General features: G+C 41.5%; 1 protein-coding gene across 5 annotated transcripts in view; it reads right to left on the reverse strand.

The window, feature by feature from the left end:
* Nucleotides 1-19,752, reverse strand: part of jmjd1cb (jumonji domain containing 1Cb) — a 180,195-nt gene that overhangs the window by 127,260 nt on the left and 33,183 nt on the right. The window lies entirely within an intron of this gene.

A 19,752-nucleotide genomic window follows, 5' to 3' on the forward strand; every position in this document is an offset into this window, starting at 1 on the left:
ACAATTTAACACATTTTAAATTGGGCCTTTGTCTCTTTAAAAATACCTGCTCTGTCTGGAACTCTGCCGTCAGGAAGTCATTACAACATGGCTCCTCTATTAATCCTTTGACAACATTTTTACTGGAGTTACACATAAAAGTAGCTCCTATAAATAATGAGCTACATCTGATGCAAAGTTCCACCAGGTGTTTGCAAATGTCTGCTGGCTAGTCTGGAGGAGCTGAGTGGGGGGACGGGGTTGAGGGGCTAGGGACTGCTCCGTGAGGCAGAAGCTTAGAAGCTTGCGCTCTGCAGCTCTGAGGAGGAGCTACATCCTGAAGGCAGCTATAGGTCGGTGTTTTGCACGGAGGAATGATTGCCATGGGAGATTAGAGGATTTCTTAAAAATGCACGAAAGAATCAAGTAAACCCTTCAAGTAAATTTTGGTGAGGGGATAACATTACATGATGTAACACTCAAAAAAGTTTAAAAAAATACTGCCCCTTTAACACCAACCCTTGTAGAGAACTGGGACCATTTGCAGGAGGAGCTCCGTTATGTAGGCTCACTAGGTGTGAGTAACACAATGAGCTGAAGTAATACCCAATGACGGAATGAAGAGACATTCCTTCTTCCACAGGGTCGGTTCTCTCTGGGAAAGCCACATGACAGGACTGATCCACATGGTGAGGATGTGTGAGGGTGTGGAGATCTGGGAGAAACCCCCCATGAGAGACAAACAGAATAAACAGAAATGGTAGAGAAATGACCAGCAAGACAGAGATGGAGCTTAAGGAAACCAATAGGAGTGATATCTCTGTCGCTCAAACACTACTAATTTATTTCCTCAAGGGGTGTGTGATCCAGACAGGGTGGGAAGGGGGGCATAAGAACAGGTCCAAAAATAGCATGGCGGTGTAGACGTATGATGAGATTACAGCAACAAGTTGAGTCATTGACTTTGATCAGCAAAATAAACTCTGTGCTGCTGGAGACGAGCCAACAGCAGGCAGACTGACTGACCGTCCCACTCTGCTCGGCTTCACCGCAGTGATAAGACTTCATATCCAACAAACAGTAGCAGAGATGTAATCACTTCTCATTCCTGTTTCTAAAGTGTCAAATGGCAATCTGACTCATTTCTGTAACTCGGTCTGATAAAGCAACTTATTTAGATCTGCACTAATCAAAGAGAAAAGGAGGAGTTTTAAGAAAAGGTCACAGCTAGAGAAACAAGTGCATGTCTCTCCCCTAACACTTTTATATCCTTGTCTGATTAACCTTCCTTTTTCCTCTCAGTCCATCTCTCCTGATAATACAGCTCTAATAATAGCAGAGTTGTATTGAGACAATTGTTTGGAATCTAGGGCAGCCGCAGCAGAAGCAGTATGGGAAAATCCCTCTCGTCTAGCCCATGCTGTATGGCTGCTTGCACAACGCAGGCATACATGGATTTTATTAATCCCTCTGTCCTGGGCAGGGATAAAGAAAGGCCTGCCATCTTTAGAAACCAACAGATATCACAATCAGTTAATGACCAAACTGCTAAAAAAAAAGCAAAACAAAGCAAAAAAAACTGCCATGTGTCCAAAATGTAAAAGGCAGGGATTTCAACGTACTACAATAACCTGTGATAGAAATGCTGTGCCTTAATTCACAAATTTTTATCAGTGCAAACTCGTTTTCTGAATTTCAGTTAGTCAGATGTAAATATGAATATGTAAACACTGTCTGCAGATGCTCAGGAAATCACTACAGCCGAGTCCTGAAGGTGAACATCATCTCAGATTTCTTGTTTTTTTTTCCAACTCAATTTAAACTGAGCAGGTTTGGATTTTAGGGATGGCATTATTAGTCAACTATTAAACTGTTAAATTATTATGAATGAACATCTGACTGGAGCTAAAGGTTAATTGTTGTTGGGTTTTTGTTTGCAGGTGTGTTCTACTTCATGCTCACACACAACCTTAAAGTGAGTAGTTTCCTGATACAGGTGACAACATTAAGCTGCTGACTTTGAGCTCTTCCCTGCCTGTCTTAGCTGCAGGCTGAATGTCACAACTTCAACACATTGACTGCAACGCTGCGCTGCTTTCAGATTCACCTCCCTGGAAACCAGACAGGTATGCGAAGACATGGCAAATGGACAATATTTTAAGAATTTATGGACTGCCTCATAATTGGCCAGCCTTCCAACCAATAACTGAGTATACAAACTTAGGAGATCCAAACATCCTGGATACAACTACAAATGGGTCAGGTCTTGTGGTATAAATGCAGTCTTTACAGATGACTGTCAGGATAAATCTTACCATCTGCAACCTGTGGTTCCAAAGCTGCAAGTGGCTCTTTGGATTTTCTACAGTTGCCCTTTAGGAATTTAGCTAAGACGATAAAAAATTAAATAAAATTAGTTGTATTTGTGGAAATGTGATACTTTTCTTGTCATTAGGTTTGGAAACTATGTGCTCATCTTTTATATAATTTTCTACAACTATCTTATAGAAGACGATGTAGATTTTTTTTTTTTTTTTTTTACAAAAAAGGCTTATGTTGGTTTGTATATTATCTTAAAACATGACAAATAAAATGTTGGCTCTTTAAAAATGACATAGTAGATATTCATCAAAAAATGAGAAGCTGTCTTTTTCAAAAGACTGTAATGGAACATGTGGCGTCTCCAAATGGGGTATTTTCGCTGCATTGAGGGTACAAAGGGCTCTTTGCACTGCAGACGATGCAGACCCCCAGCCCATATTTTACATACTCAGGGTGTTATAAGTTTCTACCATTACCTGTATGTTATGCGACTCTCCCTGCAGGTGCGTTTTAGCCTCTCCGTTTATGTTAATTAACACCACTAAGTTAACACCAAGTGTTGTTTTACAGTCCGGGCTGGTTGTGTGTGAGCACAAACCTACACTAACACACACCAAAGGACACACAATAAGCTTCTCACATTTCATAGCAGGAGACAAGACTGGAAGCACTTGAAGAAATTAGTTTCTTACTCATCTCCTCTGTACCTTCTATGTTCCAGACCCCAATGGAGTCCATTCAGCTTTCTTTCCATTACTTCACTATGCACTGCATAGTAGAGGGGCCTCATGTGTTATTACTGCCATCACATTATTCAGCTGAGTGAGTAAATTTTTTGCCAACATGCCTTAAATTACTTAAGTATAACATTTAGTCATGTCCTTAGTGGACTTCACCTTCATTTGAAACCACAAACAAAAAGGCTGAAAATGTCCTTAAAATATAAATCCCTTTTATTGTGTGTTAGCATTTCTGAACTCTACTCCTCTAGTTTAAACTGTTGATATTTGTTACTACTTTAGGAGGATTTCTTTCTCTGGATGTCCGCAGTGCCATTTTGTAGCACAATCAAGTACCTGTTACCTTCAGTTGTTATAAAAATGCTGTATATATCAAACAGGATTTAAAAGAAATTTGACTTTATAATTTGATGCCTTGCAAATGTCTGCTTAAATGTCTTTTTCAGAGGCTCCAACTTTTTCGCACACACCCTCCTCAGCATGGCAATGCTCCTCCATTTACAACTGTTCTTGGGACCTTTATAATGAGAAGACGCTCATATGATGAGCTCAGCAGACACAGTTCCTCCAGGTATTAGAATGAAAGAATCAAAGCAGCATGCCAGCATCTGAGAGACAGGCACGGAGTGCAGCGCTTTTTGCTGGCTTTTTAACGCTAATCACAGTTGAGTTTAACTTTAGTTCCAACTTAATTATATAGCTTTTAAGAGCCAAACCTCACAGTGCAACTCTGACTTCCAAACATAAAAGGCCCATTTACGTTTGGCCCAGAAAGGCCAGAACCATGGAAGGCTATGTTTGTGAATACACAAAAAAAATCTAGAAGGACAAACTTTTTAAAGTTTAGAAGGTAGTCTTTCCATTATAGTAGTAGACAACAAGTGTCGTCATACTTATCAATGTAACTGATGACATCTATAATGACTTTATTGATGGCAATAGAGAATTTTAGTCAAAAGATTAATTTTATGGTTATACATTTTCCTGTTTGTCAAGAGTCCCCCGCCAACACTCTACAGCAGTATGTCTGTGTCTATGCATGTTACATGCATAGCCATGTAACATGTCTATGCATGGAGCTAGCGTTTTTGGCTGGCTGGCTGAGCTACCACACCAACAACAAACATGGCAGAGTGTCTGATTAATGTCAAATTAGTTCTACAAAGTTTTTCAAGGTTTTGGATGCTTTTCACCAGATTTGGTAAAAAGCAAATCTGGTGGATGCTTTTCACCAGATTTGGTGAAAAGCATCCAAACTTGGTTCTCCAGTTTGGTGAGGATAAACAGTGATTTCTGCACAACCTGAAAGGTTTTCTACAAACCTCAGCAGCTCCAAGGATAGATCCAGAGGTCGGGGACAAAGAAAACAAAGCTACAGTAGGTTTTCTAAAAGCTGCTGAAGGCTTTGAGGTTAGCTGTTTGTCTGCAACATCTTCCAATTCATCTGCACATTTGCCAGATCAGGGACCTGGGTCTGCAGACTTAATTTTTTTTATGTCATCCTGTTTTAAATTACGTTTAGTGGGTACATGATATCAAAATCTAAAAGATTTAAAATACAAGCCAAATTCAGAAATAAAGCACACTTTATTAATGCTGGTCATTTTAAAGTTGGTCTCTACTACTACCAGCGTTTCCCCCAGTGGATTATAAGCCTGGCAGGGCGCCAGGGGGGAAACCCGGAATACCTTAAAATAAATGGTGTACTCAAAACAAGTTATCTCTTTTTACAACTGCATCCTTGCTGAACTAAGGCCTTAGCCTTGAGGATCTCCCATCCTTCACCCAAAGCTGAGCAGTCAAAGCACAGCCAAGTGGCTTCAGGACGATTGTATTCGCTTAAACCTTTCATACTCAGACCAACTGAAAGTATATTTGTATTATTTTGAATTAGTATATTTATATAAAAATATACATTCATATTAGTAAATAAATTTATATCTTAAAAAAACAGAGTGGCTGTGTGCTTTGTAAAATGCTCATCATAAATAAAATCTGAATATTCTATTCTTATTCTATTTTCCCCTGTTACGACTGGCTCAATGTCATAACAAAAACATGAAACCATACCATGGTTAAAGTGAAATAAAGTAAATGTTTATTAACACAAACAACTATCAAAACAAAAGAAACTCAAAAGTGCAAAAGACGGGGAGCTGGGGCCTGGCAACTACCATTGCCTCTGCAGGATGGACGCTGAGGGCCATAGGCGACAAACCACCAACGATCAGTGACAAGCCACCCAGCCGCCGCTGAAAGACGGAGACAGCCAGCTTTAAGTATCCTGCACTCCAATCACCCGATCAGGCACACCTGCAAATGGGAGGAGCACAAAGAGGGACAACAAGACCAGCCTACAAGGCCCAGGGCCGTCACACCCCCACCCATAAAAAGCAGGTTCCTACAAGGAACCCTGCTCCTGCCTAACTCACCGTGCGTAAACAAACACAGCCACCATTTTCACCAGTCGTACTTAGCAAAGTAGATATGTAATGCCCAGGTTCTCTTCTCCCTACTCCACTTTCCAAACCAGCAACTGGTGCACTCAGAAGCTCTTTTAAGGACAAGAAAAGGAAATAAAGAGAAAAGAGCACAAAACAAACTACTAAACTAGAGCGCGAGATAACGCATCGGCTTTTACATTGCTTTTCCCTTTAATGTATTGAATATCCATGTTAAGACGCCCATGAATCAGAACGCTGTCCAACTCATCTGTACCGCCGTCATTCCTCACAGGTGACACTACGCTATCCGTGGTGCTGAAGGTCTCGCTGCCTCCATCAAGGCTGTTTACGGTACACACCGGGGTAACGCCATGAGGCTGAAATAAAACGTCATGAGCATAATATGCTTTTAACGTGTTAACATGACACAACTGGTTTTTCTTTCTCCGCTCTGGCATTGATATTAAATAGTTCTGGTCGGAAACCCTCTCCAGGACCGTATATGGACCAGAAAATTTAGCCTGAAAAGGAGAAGTCATGACTGGACACAAAGCTAACACTTGATCACCAGGCAGAAATGAGCGAACCTCAGCACGGCGATCAAACAGACTTTTCATTTTCCTCTGCGCTTCAGTCAGCCTCTCTTTAGCAAGATCCCGCGCCAGATACAAGCGTCTTCTGAAACCATTTACATAATCCCACAAGTTTGTCGGTGGAACGGATTCTTTAAGCCCGTGCGCTACCACAGCCAACGGACCCTTAACGTTGTGCGCAAAAACCAGTTCGTTTGGGCTAAACCCGGTGCTTTCCTGGGTTACCTCCCTGGCGGCCAGCATCAGCCACGGCAAACCTTCCTCCCAGTCGCCCGCCAGTTCTGTACAGTAAGCTCGCAGGAGAGACTTCAGAGACTGGTGGAAGCACGCTAACGGCCCCTGACTCTCTGGATGATACGCTGTTGCTTTACTGTGTCGGATCCGTAACTGCTTCAAAACCTGACTGAACAAATGTGATGAAAAATTCGTTCCTTGGTCAGATTGTATGACTTTAGGGATGCCAAACACCGAAAAAAACTGAGTGAGCGCACGTACAACTGACCTAGCAGTCATTGACCGTAATGGATAGGCTGCTGGATAACGTGTAGTTTGACATATCACAGTGAGCAGATATAATGACCCAGCCTTTGAGCGAGGTAACGGGCCAACGCAATCAATTATTAAGTGCTCAAACGGCTCAGATGCGGCAACAATTGGGCGTAATGGGAACGGTTTCAAAGTCTGATTGGGTTTAGCAATGAGCTGACAGACATGACACATCTTAATGTAAGACGATACGTCCTTTTTAATACGCGGCCAGAAAAAATGTCTGAGCACCCGGTCATACGTTTTACGTACTCCAGAATGGCCCGACTCGTCATGAGCAACTTTGAACACTGCGGAGCGGAGTTTAGTGGGAACCACTATTTGAAATACTGGCTCACCCACAATGTCAGCATGGGGTAACCATTTCCTCACCAACAACGAGTCCTGCAGGAAGTAGCCACATGCACCATCCGTGATTTCACTCAGCGGGCGCACCTGATCGAAGAGATTCTTGAGAGAAGCATCAGCTTGCTGCTCCGCCACGAACTCGCTGCGAGACAGAGACATGGGAAAACTGGACAATGGAAGAGTCATTTTTTTCACACATTTTTCCTCTTTCCCGCTCTGAGCACGCATCATGGCTCGAGTAACTGCGCATGCGGTAAAAACATCCTGGAATTCCCTGTTATTCTCGTCAGTCTGAGAAATGACTCGTTTAATCGGCTCCGACTTAACAAGTCCATCCAACTGCACAGTCTCCGCCCACAAATGTGTCCCAGCTAAACCGTTACCTAAAATCACAGAGACTCCGTCAATCGGCAAAGCAGGGCGCACAGCCAACTGTGCGTCACCCGTAAATAGTTCACAGTCGAGATATACTTTATGTAATGGAACAAACAAGACGTTTAATCCCATTCCTCGCATCGGAACACAGGCACCTGTCTCAGATTCAACCGAGAACGGCAAAACATCAGCTCTAATGAAAGAGTCAAACGCGCCAGTATCCCTAAGGATCTTAACTGGAACCTTCTCCGTGCTGCTTGGCAGTGACACATACCCATCACGAATAAACGGCAGATAGGAGACGCCTACTTCAGAACGCTGAACGTTCTTCGCGTCCTTTAGATGATTCTGCACCGGTGCAGCCAAACCAACACCTTTAGGAGCAGTCTCAAACCTTTGCATTTCAGCTTTAAGCTGATAACAATCCGCCTTAATGTGTCCGCGTTTGTGACAATAATGACAAACCCGATCATCCCGAACAACCGGACTTTTAAATCGTCTGGCCTCATTTAGCTCAGCGACATCAACCCGATCAATGCGGTACTCGCTTCGCCCAAAAGATTGTCTGAAACCAACCTGATCTGAAAAATCCTTATGCGTCAGAACGTATTCGTCTGCCAACACTGCAGCTTCAGACACGGTCTTAGCTTTCTGCTCATTGATGTAAGTTGCTATGTTTTCCGGCAACCCGTTTTTAAACTCCTCCAGCAAAAGTAGATCGCGGAGCTGATCAAAGTTTTTTACCTCCTGTGCAGCGCACCACCGATCAAACAAAGCGGTTTTTACACGCCCAAATTCCGTGCAACTCTGATTGTCGGATTTTTTAAAGCGGCGAAATTTTTGTCTATATGCCTCGGGTACAAGTTCGTAAGCCTTTTCCACTGCACTCTTCACTTTATCATAATTTAGGCTGTCACCAGGTGACAGCGAGGCATAGGCTTCCTGTGCTTTACCCGTAAATACACACTGCAAAAGCAATGGCCAAACATCCTTAGGCCACTTGAGTGTCTTAGCCACACGCTCAAACAAGACAAAATACTTGTCCACATCCGACTCTGAAAACGGTGGAATCAAACGAATGCATTTATTAATGTCAAACTGGGCCCCTGCCAGACCGCTGTCCTGATCAGCAGAACCGCGCGCTGAGTCGCGTTTCGCAACTGCCTCCAATTCCAGTTTGCGCATTTCAACTTGATGTTGCAGCTCCAAACGACGCATCTCCAATTCCAATTCCATTTTACGCACTTCAGGGTAAAACGGCCCAACTTCACCCTGTGTGTTTGGTGCGGGAGGTGGCAAAACCTCTTGCTCAACCAATGCGGCGTATAAACGTCCTTTAATAACCCCCTTTTTCTCTTGTTTAACCACAGGTATGTTAAAATGAGCAGCAATGGCTATGAGATCGTTTTTAGTAGTACTATTAAACTTCTCCAAAGAGGGATCAGCTACAAAACTTTCCAGGTCAAACTCCATTTTCAGGACGAAAATTAATCACATCACAGAAAGAAAAAACGCCAGCTAAGCGCCAACTACAGCGTGAAGTGAAAACAAATTGAAACAAGTGCACAATGGGTCCAAAGTAACCATGTCCCCACTATACTTTACCTGCCTGCCACGACTCACCTGATAAACTGATTCCTGGCTCTTCACGTGGATCGGCGGCGGGTTTATTAAGCACCAAACCAGTAAGAAATTAATCTTACGGACTGCCCCCGAGATCACTGCTCGCACAGTGAACGCTAACCGCAAACCCCCACGACACTATCAAAATAAACAGGTGAAGTCTAAAGCGACAGCACCTCTTAGCCTAGCAGGAGACACAGTCACTAAAATAGAACCAACACTGATGCACAAGCTCAAAAAACATTTCACTCACCTGCATATTGAACCAACCTACCAAATACGCCACAGCTGCCCAAAACAAGCCGGCCAAAAAAAACGTGTCACACCCAAATGGTGACGTCAGTGCTCACTCCTACAAACACGAAAAAAGATGAATGACAAAACATCACGCATTCAAACCATCAAGTTTACAAACTGTAGGAATTCTTGCTTTGGACGAGCCCCCATTTGTTACGACTGGCTCAATGTCATAACAAAAACATGAAACCATACCATGGTTAAAGTGAAATAAAGTAAATGTTTATTAACACAAACAACTATCAAAACAAAAGAAACTCAAAAGTGCAAAAGACGGGGAGCTGGGGCCTGGCAACTACCATTGCCTCTGCAGGATGGACGCTGAGGGCCATAGGCGACAAACCACCAACGATCAGTGACAAGCCACCCAGCCGCCGCTGAAAGACGGAGACAGCCAGCTTTAAGTATCCTGCACTCCAATCACCCGATCAGGCACACCTGCAAATGGGAGGAGCACAAAGAGGGACAACAAGACCAGCCTACAAGGCCCAGGGCCGTCACATCCCCACTAAGAATATTTAGATATGCTGAATGTATCAATCCAATTCAAAAATACTTTAAAAAACAAATGTTCCTGTACATGTATCTATGATAGATGTTTGAATAAGGTTTCCATCAAAAAATTTGAAATCTGTTTAGTATTTAGCGAGTTTTGATTGATTAAATGTGCTGATATTTCATTGTGACTGCCAAATGTATAACACTGAAAGGAGAAGTCAACCTCTCTAATATGGCGACCCAACGTCACGTCGGCGATAACAGGCAAGAGCAGCTCATGAGGAGCCCATGATAAAGTCTCCAACATGGAAGTCAATGCAACCTGTTGCCAAGAGCCAAGGAGCAACCAGAGAGAGATTCAGAAACGCCTGGAAGCAGCAGGCACAGTTTTTGTTCTATGAAAACAGGAACACTTACAACCTCAACCTCAATCACCTCTTTGCACACTTTTTTTTTTTTTTTGGGGGGGGGGGACACCACAAGAATCACACCACATCAAAACAAAAGCCGCAAGTCCAAAGTGAAGTTTGTAGGTTGGAACATCATAGTGTGGGCTCTCTTACAGCTCCAGACAGGCAGATTTTCATTTAGACAGTGGAAGAATGAATGGGGAAATGGAGTCTTTCTCCTGGATTATCTTTTTAAATCACAGCACGATAAAAATGCTAAAATAATGATGATTTTGGACAAAGTATGTAAAAAACGCTTTATTGTATTTTAAGCTGGATGATGCAAACACTCCATAGAGAAAGACATTGTAGGATGACATAGGTTCTTCTAACAGGACTAAGAGCACTGACGGATGCATCATGGGTCAGTGAATATGCCAAAACATTCTGCTGCTGATGTGGTAACAAAACAAAAATCATAATCTTCACAACAAACCATAGAAAGGAATAGACAAAGGGTGGAGTGAAAAGCAGGTCTGTGTTTCGAACTGCTTGCTTACAGCTTTTATCTCCTAAATTATTTTCCAATCACCTCATTCTGTCTTACAATGATAAGCAATGAACAGAGTCATTTTCTCAATTCATTCCCGGTAGCTCTGTAGTCAGAGGACAAAGTTTAGGCGCATGATCGAAACATAGAAACACTCCCGCTGTTCCACTCCATGTCTGTACTGATGTACATGCTGATGCATGCTTCAATCAAATAAACAAAGACACCACAGATAACTTTTCTAATGCAGTAATTCATGCAACAGAAAGTCCAACCAAGCACTGAGTGCATGGAAGTAAACATACTTTTCAGAGGCCTGAGATTTATTTACAACATATCCTTTGTACCAGTAGATTACTGCCTTTACACCATCATTCATATTCCCCTGGCCTAGCACCCTCTGATACTGTTTGGAGATGGACTGAAGGGAGGTTTACAGAAATGCTCGTTGATTCAAATTTTATGTTTGAAGTAGCAGCAAAAACAGTCAGCAGTTTGCTCCCCTAGAACAAACTGCTGACTGTTTTTGCTGCCTCTTGCTCATGTTGCGCAAATTACAAGCAGGCCAATACAATGGGTGTCATATTGTCTCAATTTAAACTTTATACAGGCTCATTATTTCTGATAGTAATGCAAACTCTTTAAGGCTCAGGGTTCTTTTCAATGGAGAAGAATATGTTATCAATCACAATATGACAAGATTTTGTAGGGAAAAGCAAGGGGAGAAATTCAGCAGCTGTTTAGAGAAACTAAAATTGAAACATGTTACTTTCCTGAATCGCAAAACAGTAAATAAGAAGAAATGCTTATGTCCTTTATGGAAGTTTGTACCATGGAAACAGCCATGCGATTGTTGAATGTTTAGTATTATTGCTTATGTTTAGTGAATATCTGTGTACTTTCATTTGCCCATCACTCTGTTAGAACCAAGTACAAAGACTGGCAGAGGAAGTGAGGTAATTGGGACAGATAGGAACTTCCTCCTGTGGACAATACCGTGACTGGACAAGCAGCCTCGACTCACCCTTTCATCTAAACAACAGTCACCAAAACTTGGGGTGTAATGATGGTCACACACACTCACACGTGACTGTGAGAAAGCCAAAAGACAAAGGGAGGATTGTTGAGCGCTTTAATTAAAACCAGACTACCTCTAGCTCTTTTTAAAGTGGCTGAACTGAGAGCAGTTTGTCTGTGTTGAATGGAGGAGGAGCCACAAGCCCTGCCATATCCCCTCCTGCTAGGCCTGCTTCATCACATAAACCCTGGTCCTGTTCACAGGAGCCTTAGCAGAGCGAAGGCAGGAAAACATCAATGAGACAGCCACAGACTATAGAGCTCAGAATCAAGCCCAATCAAGAGAGAAATGATCAATGATGAGAAAGTCAGTTGGTTCTGAAGCAAATCCATCACGCTTTGAGGAGACAGGACTTCCTAACGCTACGCTGTGGGGCCTCGTTTCAAATGATGACATGGAGGGCACGTTATGTCACCAACAAATCCTGCTGTTTTTGGTTGCTATTGTCCCTCTCTACTGTTGCATCATGACATTTTCCCCACAGCCTCAACAGTTGTCTGCATTTCTCAACCTTTCAGCATTTGTCCACAGCCGTCTCTTCTTCTCCCTTTCCCATTTCATCCTCAGCTTTCTCTAGACTGAGCGTTTTGCCGCTGTGCCATTCCACCTCCCCCACTCAGAGATGGTTTGAGGTCAACTGGCTCACGTGTTTCCGTCTCCTGCTACTCCATGTGGACTAGAAATTCCACTACTGTTTCAAATTGCAAGTTTGCTGGCTTGAAAGAAGCACATGTACACACACACACACACACACACACACACAGACACACACAGACACACACAGACACACACAACCACAATATGCCTGCTGCTAGTGACACATGCACACAAACAAGCATGCCTGTATATTTATCACTTAGATTAAAATGTGAAAATACAATCCCAGGATAAGTATTACATAACAATAGTGAACTAATGGCAGAAGACTGGTACAGACAAAACACTCAAACAAGCTGCCAAATGAAAAATGGAGGGCTTTTATATTACTTAGTGATTTTATAGAGTTACCACTAAAACTGCTTTTATAAAACAATATACAGTGGGGCAAAAAAGTATTTAGTCAGTCACCAATTGTGCAAGTTCTCCCACTTAAAAAGATGAGAGGCCTGTAATTTTTATCATAGATATATACCTCAACTATGAGACAAAAGGAGAAAAAAAACCCCAGAAAATCACATTTTCAGATTTTTAAAGAATTTATTGGCAATATATGGTGGAAAATAAGTATTTGGTCAGCTACAAACAAGCAAGATTTCAGGCTCTCACAGCCGTGTAACTTCTTCTGTAAGAGGCTCCTCTGTCCTCCACTTGTTACCTGTATTAATGGCACCTATTTGAACTCGTTATCAGTATAAAACACACCTGTCCACAACCTCAAACAGTCACACTCTAAACTCCACCATGGCCAAAACTAGAGAGCTGTCAAAGGACACCCGAAACAAAATTATAAACCTGCACCTAGCTGGGAATACTGAATCTGCAATAGGTAAACAGCTTGGTGTAAAGACATCAACTGTGGGATCAATTATTAGAAAATGGAAGACTTACAAGACCACTGATAATCTCCCTCAATCTGGGGCTCCACGCAAGATCACACCCCGTGGGGTCAAAATGATCACAAGAACGGTGAGCAAAAATCCAGAACCACATGGGGGAACCTAGTGAATGACCTGCAGAGAGCTGGGACCAAAGTAACAAAGGCTACCATCAGTAACACACTACGCCGCCAGGGACTCAAATCCTGCAGTGCCAGACGTATCCCCCTGCTTAAGACAGTACATGTCAAGGCCCGTCTCAAGTTTGCTAGAGAGCATTTGGATGATCCAGAAGATGACTGGGAGAATATCATATGGTCAGATGAAACCAAAGTAGAACTTTTTGGTCAAAACTCTATTGTCGTGTTTGGAGGAGAATGAATGCTGAGTTGCATCCAAAGAACACCATGTCTACTGTGAAGCATGGGGGTGGAAACATCATGCTTTAGGGCTGTTTTTCTGCTAAGGGACCAGGACGACTGATCCGTGTAAAGGAAAGAATGAATGGGGCCATGTATCGTCACATTTTGAGTGAAAACCTCCTTCCATCAACAAGGGCATTGAAGGTGAAACGTGGCTGGGTCTTTCAGCAGGACGATGATCCCAAACACACCACCCGGGTAACGAAGGAGTGGCTTCGTAAGAAACATTTCAAGGTCCTGGAGTGGCCGAGCCAGTCTCCAGATGTCAACCCCATAGAAAATCTGTGGAGGGAGTTGAAAGTCCGTGTTGTCCAGCGACAACCCCAGAACATCACAGCTCTAGAGAAGATCTGCATGGAGGAATGGGCCAAAATACCACCAACAGTGTGTGAGAACCTTGTGAAGACTTACAGAAAACGTTTGATATCTGTCATTGCCAACAAAGGGAATATAGCAAAGTATTGAGATGAACTTTTGTTATTGACCAAATACTTATTTTCCACCATATTTTGCAAATAAATTCTTTAAAAATCAGAAAATGTGATTTTCTGGATTTTTTTTTTCTCCTTTTGTCTCTCATAGTTGAGGTACATCTATGATGAAAATTACAGGCCTCTATCATCTTTTTAAGTGGGAGAACTTGCACAATTGGTGGCTGACTAAATACTTTTTTGCCCCACTGTACATAAGTTCACAAAAACAAGTTTGCATTTATATTCTTAATACTGACAATTTTAGTAACTCGATTCATAACTAACCATGCAACCAACCAGTCCCTGACCATTATCAGTACATTCCAAACCCTAATATGACACACTAAGTTAGGACCAAAAGAAGGTAGGTGATTACACCAGAAAAGGTCCTAAAGACATATGAATAAGTACACAAACACGCACACACGCACACACACACACACACACACACACAACCTGCTTTACGGACCAGGTTTGTGTGCATGTGCTACATATCCGAGTTCAGTTTCACATGCTCACATTACACACACATTAAGTATTAATATACAAACTTTAGAGGACATCAATTGAAAAAAAAAAAAAAAAAGAACTAGAGGTGTGTCGATCGATCGGCCACCGATCATAATCGACCGATTTCCATGAAAAAGTGTATCATCGGTGATCGCCGATCACGGTCTCTTGTTGCCGATCACACAAACCGATCACCTGCTTCTCATTTCGCAGTCTGCCTGTGCAGCTGGTCTCCTCTTTCCTTCACACTTTGCAAACGTGCAGCAACAAATCCTATAACGCACTGAGTGAACGGGGAAGTTTGCATGTTGCGGTGGAAAATTGAAGCACGTAAAAATGCATCAACACGACAAATCTAATATGCCATAAAAACAATGCCATACTTGACGGAGTTTGGCTACGTCGAGGCTCACTGCAGTGAAAAAGACATATGGAGGATCAGATAGCAGGTAAAGCAGCGCACAGCTACAAACACTCATCCGGATTAGCATGACGGTCAGAAAGCTAAACAAATAACCCACAAAATTATTTTTTAAGTCTTCAAGCTGCGATGTAAAACGCCGATTCTGCTCTCGCTGTTGAACCGCTGCTACGCGCTAAAGGTAGTAATATTTCACAGACTGAGCCGCTCTTCTCCACCTGGTAGTGACTCTCACACTGAACCTCGGCTTAAAGTTGCAGCATCTAACTTAAAAAATTTATTTCACATGCGTATTAAAACTTTCGCTGTCCTAACATGAGACAGATAATCTCTGAAAAAATAATCGATCTCCTCTGCCTCCTTCCTGTTCTGCATAATTGCTCCGCTCAGTCAGAAACAGCCAATCAGAACTAGCAGTAATCAGCTAGCCGCTATGCTATCAGGAAGTTTTCATTCAGTAACTCAGGATTAGTTATTGTAATGGATCCTGTATTTACCTTTGAATGTAAAGTTTTATACTTGAATTTTTTGGCAATGTTGAGGTTTTATTTTGACTCTGCATTATTTAGCCTCTTCAGAGACTTCATGTTTTCAGTCTGTTAAAGATAGTATTACCGATCGCAGTACAATTTGCACAATGCCTGTTTTGGTTTTATCTTGGAAAAAGTTATTAAAAACAAGTTTTTGTCTAAATTAAGGTGAATTCATGATTCCTTTTTCCACATAATGTAACCGGTAGTGCTTATGATTAAAGAAAAATAATTATGTAATCAGTATCGGTGATCGGAATCAGAATCGGCAGGAAAAAACCTGATTGGCACATCTCTAAAAAGAATATTACCTACATGTTTGTACACCTAAAAATGTTTTAAATCTTTTGTTAAAGGCACGTTGTTCTAATACAACATGATTGCTACTCAGGCTGTAAGGCGATCAATGTGTTCATCAGAGAGCAGCCTGGAGGAAGAAATGTCTCTGGGCGGCTTGTTCAAAAATAATGCTCTGTAGATGAATAGTTTGTGTCAGAAGAATTTTTTTTCTTTATATATTTTTTTGACTCTGGTGGCCTGTATTTCACAGAAGACTGACAGGAAAGTGGGTTGTGAGAGAAGACGAAGACATGTGGCAAAGGTCAACAGATCAGGACTTGAACCCATGATGGTCATGTCAAGGACTAAGGCCTCTGACTATGGTTCACAATTTTACAATTAAAATTTTAGAAATGTACAATTTCCATGAGGGAAAATCCCAAAGGAGTTTAAGGTACAGTTAACTCATCCAGCTCAAAGCTGAAAGTTTTCTAATGTGACATGTTTAACAAAGGTCTACAGCACAGGTGTCAAACTCCAGTCCTGGAGGGCCACTGCCCTGCAACTTTTAGATTAGTCTCTGCTGCACCACACCTGAATAGAATAATTAGGTCATTAGCAGGGCTCTGGAGAACTTATCTACACAAGAAGGAGGTAATTAAGCCATTTCATTCCAGCGTTTTGTACCCGTTTCACATCTAAAAACTGCAGGACAGCTGCCCTTGAGGATTGGAGTTTGACACCCCTGGTCTACAGCAACAAAACTTCGGCTCACCCATTTTGCTTCTGCTCAGGATATTTGTTGAGGAAAGAGTCTGCAGAAAGGCTTACAGCTGGCTCTCCTCGACTGTTTTAATAAGCTTTGCTGTTAATTTAATTTGTAACATTTTTAATTCTGTTCAAAGTGAACTCGCATGAACTCACATGATCACTTTGAATAATCATGCGAGTTATTCAAAGTGAAAGTGTTATGCTTTACAACTGGTGTCATCATGGCAGCGTTGCTTTCTCCCACATTGCTGTCACTCTGAGCAAGTCATATAAATTATCACATGCTATTCATTTCCTTTATAAACTGATACAGATATCTGCAGCTATCTGCTGGTCACCCTGGCAAAATGCTGCCTCCCACAGGTCAGTTGCAGAAAATTAACACTGCTCTCCTGTTCAAATTAAAAAACTCCCACTGTGGCCACAACATAAAGCTCAGTTTGCCATTAAATGCATTAACAGTAAAGCTACAATCTACAAATAACCCAGGAGTCCACCACCTGACTTCAGTGAGCAGAGCCCACAGCTCTGCTGGAGACTGCAAAATCGGCCATGCATAAAGAATATGTTTTTTACATATTTGTTAAAACTGTCAACATGTCATAACAGTATAATAAGAGACAGATAATCTGTCAAAAGATCGACCTCCTTCTTCAGTAATTATTGCCATCTGAAGAAATGCATCGCTCCAGAATAAACACAAGCTACGTCTTAAAGGACCTCCTGGGACAAAAATGCTTTAACCCATCCAGACTGTGCCAGAAGAACAAGCATGTCCCTAGAAAAGCTTCCATTTCAAAAGTTAACCCCAAACACACAGCAAACAAAGAATGATCAACAAACTATTCAGCAACAACATGCTGAGTTGTTCTAAAGAGAAACTCTGCAGACATCAGTTCACAAATCTGGGAGAGTAAACCGCAGATGACGTCTTGGCAAGAAGTCATAAAAGTGTCTCTTTGTACACACCATCTGGGTGCGGCTCTTTGGCACTTCTTAGTTTCACCTTCTGCAATCTTCAAAATTAGGTCATAAAATGAGATTAAGATAATCAACTTCAGATGTTTATTGTTCCAGTCAGAGAAGTCAATAGATGGAAATCACACAACTCAATAATGTGATTTGAAAAAGAACAAATCCTGTTATTCTAAACCCTACATTGTTTACTAATCTATGAAAGGGTGTTTGACGGCATGTGTGTGACAGTGGGCGAATGGTACAAGCAGTCTGAGTGCTTAGCGTGGTATAAAAACCGAGTGTCATGCTGATATAATTAGCATGAAAGCAGTGTGGGGGTACGGTTAATGTTGACATCATATCAGGGCTGAGGGATAAACTCTACCTCTCCATTCATCAGGATGCAGACATGGACATGGTTCTGGATTATTTTAAAGCCAAACTTCATTATCCTAATGTTAATTCATTACCTCAGTATGAGGAGCACAAATGGCAGAGGTGTAGTAGCCAGGCAGTTTATGGTGAACAGATAACTGAGCAAGAATAGATCCTGCAGTCTCTGCACTCAAGGAAAACATGGCTGACCAGAGTCACAACACACGCAGGCTAGGGCTGCACAACATATCAATTGGGCAATAGTGTGGGCAATTTTCCTATTCCCAAGGAGTTGGAGTGCAATAATTGTTGCCATATATTTTTCAGGTAATATGAATTTTTATTTTACATGATAATGTAATCTTAATCCAGTAAGACTGTCTCATGACAACTGATGTTCATACAAGACACTAATGACATCAGCCAAAGTGCTAATGGTCAGAGTGATATAAGAACATATTTTTGATTGTTTTGCTTTTAGAATTTCATGTCATAAAGTGTTCAGGATACAGTGATCCCAAACCAAGTCACAGGTTTGCTAACAGCAGGAGGACAGGCATAATATGTAATCCTTGATTGGGTATTGCTATAAAATCTTGTAACTATAACTATGAACTAAACCATCTTGGGAGGTGCACAAAGAGGGTTTAGTGTGGTGTGTATTTCAATAAGCATCTTCAACAGCAAATGTCTATGAATTAGTTTATGTCCCCACTTGACATGAACTATTATGTTGCTGGAGCTGACACTAACTAACAGAAAGTATTGTAGAGGAGTATCATCCACTCCTTCCAACCCAACCCAACATTCTGCATATACTCTATAGTTTTACATAGTGGACCAATACAGACGTATTAAAAATGACCAACATCATCGAATACTAATGTTATATTTTGAATTTTGTTATATTTGTTACATAATGTCATATTTTGTGTTTTTGTATATTTTTGTACTTTTACATATTGTTTTATGTTTCGTAAAGAGACACTCAAACATTTATTTGTTTTGAGGGGTAATCCTCAAAACATAGCAATGACTGTTAACATGATCATCTCCATATTGGATGATGATGTACCATACTGGATGGTACGTCGTCATCTAATATGCATGGCATTCACAGAGTTTCTATACCAGGAAATGTTGCTAAGCCCAGAGGTCAGGGCAGCAGGCCAGTCCACCAGCAGCCTACCGTGTTTTTGTATTAAAAAATCTTAAGTAGACATGAAATGTAAAAACATTACTGGATAATTATGTTACTGGAAAACATAGCCGACAATCCATAAACACACAACTATAGAGTCGTAAAATCGAACCAAAAAAGTATAATTAAAAATAAATAATAATTTTTGCATTTCTGTTAAGTCCCAATTAAGTAATCAGCCAGTGGATCTTCAAACACATTAAAGCCGGCCCACGGCATAAATTAACTCAACTGTTTAAGGCCCTCCAGACCTTCAGGGCCCTCCACAAACTTAACATTTTAACCCATGCCTAGTCCCGTCCCTACAAATCTATGGAAAATATGTTATGACCTAATTTGACATACTTTCTATAGAATATTACAAAGGCCTATGATCTAGGTCTTTTTTAATTGACAGAATTTATTCCAGCACCTACTGCAAAAATGATGTACTGCTGGCTGCTGTGTAGGCAGGGGACGTTTTTTTAAGTTGTGTGAGTTGTGTCCTGAGTGTTTC

This window comes from Poecilia reticulata, chromosome 19 (genome assembly GCF_904066995.2).
Source record: "Poecilia reticulata chromosome 19, P_reticulata-male-v2, whole genome shotgun sequence".
Taxonomy (NCBI): Eukaryota; Metazoa; Chordata; class Actinopteri; order Cyprinodontiformes; family Poeciliidae; genus Poecilia; species Poecilia reticulata.